The 7719-nt window shown below is 32.9% G+C and overlaps 1 long non-coding RNA gene across 3 annotated transcripts; it reads right to left on the bottom strand.

The window, feature by feature from the left end:
• Positions 1-108: 108 nt before the first annotated feature.
• Positions 109-5918, bottom strand: LOC148285059 (uncharacterized). Of its 3 annotated transcripts, XR_015822996.1 has the most exons (5): positions 5470-5918; positions 4890-4952; positions 4577-4666; positions 3531-3605; positions 109-330 (listed from the first exon to the last, which is right to left on the bottom strand). It is a non-coding gene; the product is annotated as an uncharacterized LOC148285059 (long non-coding RNA). The 3 variants fall into 3 exon arrangements; XR_015822995.1 differs by having other exon boundaries at positions 4577-4952; XR_015822997.1 differs by lacking the exon at positions 4890-4952.
• Positions 5919-7719: the final 1801 nt, after the last annotated feature.

Raw genomic sequence — 7719 nt, 5'->3', positions numbered from 1 at the left:
AATTTTATATTGATATTGCACAATAAATTTATTATGGAATAGGAATACATAAATAAAATTTTTAAAAAACATTTTTAATAGTTTTATTTTACTGTTAAAATAAATCAATCGATTCTATTATATGCGTCAGAAAGAATCGAGAAAGAAAACTGACACTTATAAAATAATATTATATACATGTGTGGTTAGTATATTGGATTATCAAAAATAACAATTGAATATTATTTAAAAATTGTTCAGCATTGTGATCAGCATTGGATCCCTGCTAATCCTGGATGAAAAATATTTTCTTCGTGCAGATTAAGAGCCATGGCATCAACAATCACCATTCTGAAACAAAAGAATATTATTAATGGTGGATAATTTATTTTATTTCACATTGACATTTCTAGGCTGCTGCTTAGGAATAAAACAAGAAGGAAGCACTTATAAGCTTATTAAGTAATGAAATGAAGTGCTAATATGGCAGGTAAGAAGAAAAGGGTATGCATGTATCTACTCTATTGTCTGCGCTTCTTATTCTTAAGTCTTTTATTATAAGACTTTCTAGCTTGTAATTTGAGAGGATCAACAATGCAAGACTCTAATTTTTTTCGCCCAGTTAATAGAAAGTTCATTTGTTTACACCAAGAAAAATATATAATCATAATACTAAGTTAACAATAAAATCAAAAAGATGGCCTCTATGTGCTGGACAAGATAAACATGCTAGATTTAATTTAGATAGTACTATTTCCTTCAAACTCGACATAACATGAAACTTATGGCGAATAATCGGTAAATTATTTTTGCAGTGATTGACAATGGTATTAAAAACTTTATAGATTTTGATTGTTGGGTGGATTAAAGTATTTGGACCACATGCCCTAGAAGTTATTAAACTATGCCCCGGTAACTGTATTTCAGATTTAAGATCCAGTCTACATTCACAACAAGATCCAAATTTAGATAGAGCCCGTTTTGCCACATAACCAGCTATATATTTACAAACCGCAACATATTGACACTTTTCTGTCTTGAAGAACTTGTTGGTAAGGAGTGACTTCGATGTCCGATGTTAAAAAAAGTTTTAATGAATCTAAAATTTCACCGTCATCATTTTCACAATTTGCTCCAATGGAGCGAGTATGAGATAAGTTTGATATGAGAAGCGACTTAAAAGCATCTATAAAATTTGAACTAGAGGGGTTAATGTTACGTGCACCCTGACTTCTTACCATGCCAAAAAAGTTTTCAATGGGGTCTTGGTTAAGGTTACGTGGAAGCACAAAAGTAAATTTATAACATGTAAGTAATTTATTACTCAAATATGATATTGCTTCCAGAGTTGTAATCCAGTTACGCACTGTAGGTGGTATTGATATTTTTTAGTTTTAGGAATCTACAAATTTTACTGATTTTAAGATGGAAATAGCTTCCTGCCAAAATTTCCAGTGGGGAGATGTTAATCTGACTCCACAACGGTATTTACAAATAATACTATCAGCATTGAGAGAACTGCCATTTAAACTGTCGAAAAGTTTATTTATAAATAAGATAAGATCAGCAGTCTGTGATGCCCCATCGTCAATATCATCCACAGTATCTGCCAAAGATTTCATGGTAGTTCCTACTGTCCTGCTGAACACCTGAGCAGCAACCTTGACCTTCATTTTTCTAAGTTTATCGGGGAAAATATGACAATCTGTTAATTTGTGCATTTGGAAAAAGTCTTCCCCTCTTGCTTGATCGTAGGTGTATGATTGTACAATATGGGACCACTTAGCTATTTTTGATACAGAATTTTGAACAAAATGTACATCTTTTACTAGCATATTATTTCTAAATCCCTTCAAAAGATGTGGCACATCAAACATTTGTACGATTTCATGGCCTTCAATTTCAAACCCGTGAACTCTACATTCAGTACCACCCCGAAGGTACATTCTAGGTACAATTCATTGGCAGACCTGCATAGATACCATTACAATAATCGACTCTAGACACTACAAACGCATTTTTTAATTGACGGGCGGCATCAAACCTTTATTGATGTCGGTGAGTTTCATCTAGATAAATTATTTCACCTCCTAGGTAATGCCTAAAAACACTTTAATTTTTTTATGCAAGTTTTTTAATCAACAATATTTTAAGAGTATGTCCAAATGTTTGTAGGGAGTTATTTAGATTGAAACTTAAAGATAACTGGTAAATGTACTAAGAAGTTATATTATTTCTTGGTAGTTGTAATAATATAATAAAAAATAAAAAAAGTTTTTGTGCAACTGTCTCACAAATTGATATCTCTTCCAAGAAAAATATTCCGTTTCACTAATAGCTAGTTCACGCATAATGGATTGAGCGAGATAGACAACAGTTACCGAAATTACAAACAGCTGTGGTAAATTACATATTTTTTACATTTATATATATTTTTAATCTTACTTTGTTACTCTAACAAACAATTTAACTCTGCAAAGCGTCCTTTTTATTGTGAATAAATTTACAAAATATATCATTCAAAATGATAACGGATAGTGAAAGTGATATAGAAATAATAGTACCTCACCGAGAAACTTGGAGACTTAGCAGCTCAACCTATTCCGAAAGTGAATTAGACAATAACGATCAACTTCTAAGTGATGTGATGATAGTTTATATGACTCTTATGGAAGAAATCGAAGAAACTTTTTCTGAAGTATTCTTGGATCAAAATCGAGCTAATATACCTCATTTACCACAATTACGTTTTGTTTGTAGAATAGTTTGTAGAATAGAGTTTGTATAATAATAATTACGTTTTTTTTGTAGAGTAATAATTATTACCTAATGAACAGCTAAAACATTTAAATTTCCCATTACTGTGGGTACCCATTATAATAAATTAACAAATTATTTTTTTAATATTCAAACGTCCTAATTGACAATCATTAGGTTCCATGGTAAATTATTTTTATGTTTTATGGCTCTTTACTTATTTGTTTATATTCTTAATTATGGGGTTTTCCGGTGATATAGGGACCTCACTAGATAGGAGTTATTATATTAAAGTTAAAATATTCAATTAGTTATTCAACGAAGTACGTCAATATTTTCGTAATCACTGGGTCGGGTATAATAGCGGGGAAAGCACAGAATACAATTATTTTCCTCAAATATCATATAAGTGATTGAAAAATCTAAATACGAGTATTTACATTGATTTATTTTTTATTTCACTGTTTTTGCAATGTAAAAAAATCGCTGTTTCAGGTTCCGGCTAGCTAGAAGTTTTATACCACTGACGGTTAAGTGCAACAAGCAGTTCCCGAATTCATTTACCCTTTTGAGGATTATGTCGTCAGCATCAGTCTAGTTAGAACTTTATGATAGGGATTAACAACAACGATATATCGTTGTTTAGTAGTGTAAGGGGTTAGCATTATTAATAAACTGCATGAACATGATAGAAACAAAGTATCTGTGGATATTACGTAGAACGAAATCTCTCTGTCCAAGAACCAAGAACCAAGAGAAAATGCATAATTGAATACATGTCATTTGATACTAACTTTTTGGTGTACTCTGCTGGAGGGCACTCGGACCAGAAATACGCAGTGGGCCTGATATGTCATCAGCGTTGATATCTAAAAAAATTATTAATTAGTAATATGTGACAATGTGTCAATGAGTCGGACAAGTAACTGTATGTATACATTTTAAGTTCTTTGAAAACACAAACAGCTTTAATATGCCGATTTGCTGGAGAAAATTATGGGTCAGAAATTTGTTTCAACTGAGAGGGTCACTTTCATGGTCATGTCATACGATATATATGTGCTATAAACTTTTTAATAATTAAAAAAGGAATGGCCCACGCTCAGACGCTGTAGTCTTTGACGATCACAAAAACGGCATTTCTCAATTTGCAGAAAACACCCACAAAACTAGAAAAATCTTATGGTACTATAAAAATCATTTAAACTGGTCAAATACATAATAAGATTCTTGTTTGTAATATTTAAAAAAAACTTATGTATTCATTGTTATCATTTGTTAGTCAAAAACATTCCAACTGTTGTGTAGATTTTATAATTCACCCTTTTCACAAAATGGCTATTATCTCAGTTTCACCTTTCTATGGCTGGCTGCTTTCTGTATAACTACGTTCAAATATCATCACTTTTGACTTACTTTGGTTCATCGGCAATTGGCTCTCCAGGCATACATCATACATTCTAGAGACTATTTGTTGCAAATCCTCGTTGCTGCTTGCTAACAGAACTGCATCATCAACATACAACAAGCAGCTGACTGAAAAATTATCAATTTTTGCTCCAATACCCATACATTCTATCTCTTTCATGCAGTTGTCCATGTATAGATTAAACAACCATAGTGACATTACACATCCCTGTTTCACGCCTTTTGAGATCGCAAACCAAGATGTAAATTCTCCCATTAACTCTTACACACGCTGAACTCTCCTGAATTTATATGTATTGTTTATTATTTTTTTCTTTTTAACAAAGAAACCAAGATGTTTCTCTTTCTCTTATATATAAATATGTATGTCTGTAAATTTTTATTACAAAAATAAAAAAATATTACTACAAACCAGAAATAGGTTGGATGAAAGTCGTACCACTGCAACTGGCAACGCCTTCCGGGAGTGCACAGGGGAGTTCTTCAGTAACAGCTACGCCGACTGTAATTCACAATAAAAATAAAATGAACATCATACCAGATAACATAATGCAAGAATTTCAGGAAAAACCTTGAAAGATCGAGTAAGGCTTGAACGAATAGAAAAGAATAAGCTGAGATGGTTAGGACGTGTAGAAAGCATTAACGACAATATAATAACTGAGATAGTACATAAGTCTGAAAGAAGGGGTGTAAGGAAATGTGAAAATTATAGAAATACATACCCGAACTCTGTTCACCAAGTAAATAATGAAAACTATTTTCTTTGGATGGTGACTTGTTAAACCCTGTAAAAAAAAATACAAATTACCAACACCACATTGCAAAAGCACATCCTTACAATTGTATACACACCATGCCACCCTAGTAATTGTTTGTAAATAATGACCAAATAAAAATGTCGGAAGTTGCAGGAAAAGGCACTACGCCAACTTTGTACATACATAATAACCCGATTAATCAACTGTAAAAACAATATAAACTCCGATTGAGACAAAAAATATGGTAACGATATAGCAAAACTGTAAGACAAATCACAAACACCACATTCCAAAAGCAGACTTGCAATTGTATAGACACAAGACGGATAAATAAGGTGCAATTACAGTGGAAAGCTAACCTAAGTCGTACATATATTTTTCTTGCAGAAATACTAATAACTTTAATTGTAAAATGGGTCCAGATTAATAAAAGTATGCTTTCCCTATGAGTTATAAATTTGCAGGGCAGGCAAACGGGACAAATAAACGTGCAACATGAGACAAATTCTTGAAATAATTATGTATGAAATATCATGTAATTTACCTGGCAATCCAATGGTAGGCACAGAGCACAATAAAAGCTGGATGTCATTGTATTGGCTAAAGTTGAATGCGTTGAAGTGTTTAATGCACACAAAACAACGTCGATTAATCTTGTCATCGGATAAATTTGGGACTTTAAACACGATTGATCCGTTCTTTAAATAAATGTGGATATCGTTTCGGAAAACGATGTAGTTTTTTCGTAGAATTACGATTCGGTACGCAACAACTCGGTATTTCGAAGAAAAAGTGCAAAAACACAGAGAGCAGTGTGACAGCGATTTCGAATGGAAACGGATAAATTGGCGGTTCGTCTAGAAGGACGCCGGCCGGCACGGCGTGGCTGGGCGCACGCCGCCGACAGTTGCGCCACAAACTGTATTGATTTACTAGCAAGTGGCTTGTGCGACATCGGAAGAATGACTAGAAAGTCTTGTATTGGCTGAAAACTGCCTGGTGTGACCATAGGTAGAGGATATAATATGCTGCGTGACCACAGACTACAGATATATTTAGACAGGAAACTGTAGTACTTTTTAATTTTTTTTTTAAATTCAGATAAAAAATAAAAATACAATATTACAACTGAATACAATTGTTCACATTAATTATCCCATTACGTAAAAGAAATAAACAATCAGTGTTACATAAAGAAGAATTATAAATGTAACTATTCATTTCTTTCTTATATATATTGTATTCCTAACTGTATTTTTTATTATATTTGTAGAAAAATATTCCTCTGTAAGTATAATGATGTTGTGCTGTAGTATATATATTAGGGTGATGCTTAAAAATGAAAGTTAAAAAATTCAACGGTTTTCCCATTTTGATCTCTCATATGTAAAATGGAGTTAACTAAAATTTTGTTGGATTTCATTAAGCTTAAGGGGTCGCCACTAGGCTTCTAATTTCATAAAAAATGTTAAAAAAAGATTTTGACACCGATGTTCATATCTATCACAGGCTATGAAGTTGTTGATTGACTTCCAGTTTAAGTTTCTGGTAAAGGGGTGGATCAGTTTCTCTGCATTCCAAAACTTGAATCTGCTGAAGGTGAAAAAATTGTATCAGCAGTTTATGAATCCTTCCTTTCATGGGGTTTACTCAATAAAGTAAAGAGTATGAGTTTCGACACAACCGCATCTAATACCGGGTCTCAAAAAGGGGCTTGTATTTTACTTGAACAGAAAATGAATAAGGAAATGCTCTGGCTAGCATGTAGGCATCACATAATGGAAATTATGCTGAAATCAGTTGTTCATAATGAAATTGGGCCTTCGTCTGGACTAGATAATTTATTATTCAAAAGATTTCAGAAAAACTGGCAATTAATCAATAAAGAAGAGTATACGACTTTGGATACTGATGAAAAATCTATTGAAAAGCCCCAAATGTGAAAGATGAAATAATCAATTTTGCTAAGAAACAGTTGACAGAATATCATCCCAGAGATGATTACAATGAAATCTTGCAACTAAGCATTGTATTTTTGGGAGGAAAACTAGAAAATGGCGTGTCATTTAAAAAGCCTGCAGGTCTTCACCGAGCACGTTGGATGGCAAAGTCTATCTACTCTCTGAAAATATTCTTGTTTCGAGAACAATTCAGATTGATAAAACATGAGGTAAAAGGTTTGAAATCTGTACTTTTACAGTCTTAATCCACATTAAGTATTGGTTCCAAGCTCCATGCGCTTGTTCAGCCTCAAGAAACGACTTAGAATTCCTCAAAAATTTAAAGAAGTATGAGGATGTAAACCCTTTCATAGCTAGAAAAGCAATAAATAAAGTATGTGGCCATTTATGGTATGTCTCAGAGGAACTTATCGCCTTATCATTTTCTGACGACAAAGTGGGAAATGATACTAAGAAGAAAATGGTATAAGCTCTAAAGAAAGAAGGAGCTGATTTTTGCCCGAAAAGAATTCATGTAGACATTGAAAACATTGGTAATAAAAATCTGGAAGATTTTGTCACTAGTAAAACCAAACAATTATTTTCTATTACCGGATTACGCTCCGATTTCCTCAAGAAAAAAGTTGAAGACTGGATCAAAGACAAGGAATATATTCAAAGTAAGGAGATAGTAACAAAATTTAAGGTAGTCAATGATACAGCAGAGAGAGGGGTTTCCTTAATCCAAGAGTACAACAAAATACTGACCCTAGGTGAAGACCAGAAGCAGTATATTTTGCTTCTTGTGAAGTCCTACAGACAAAAGTTCCCGAATAATGAGTTTTTTTACGTGT

This window comes from Micrasema longulum, unplaced genomic scaffold, assembly GCF_059751315.1.
Source record: "Micrasema longulum isolate JH-2025_06_02 unplaced genomic scaffold, ASM5975131v1 h1tg000066l, whole genome shotgun sequence".
NCBI lineage: Eukaryota > Metazoa > Arthropoda > Insecta > Trichoptera > Brachycentridae > Micrasema > Micrasema longulum.
The sequence above is the reverse complement of the archived record's forward strand: the minus strand, read 5'-3'. Positions and strand labels throughout refer to the sequence as shown.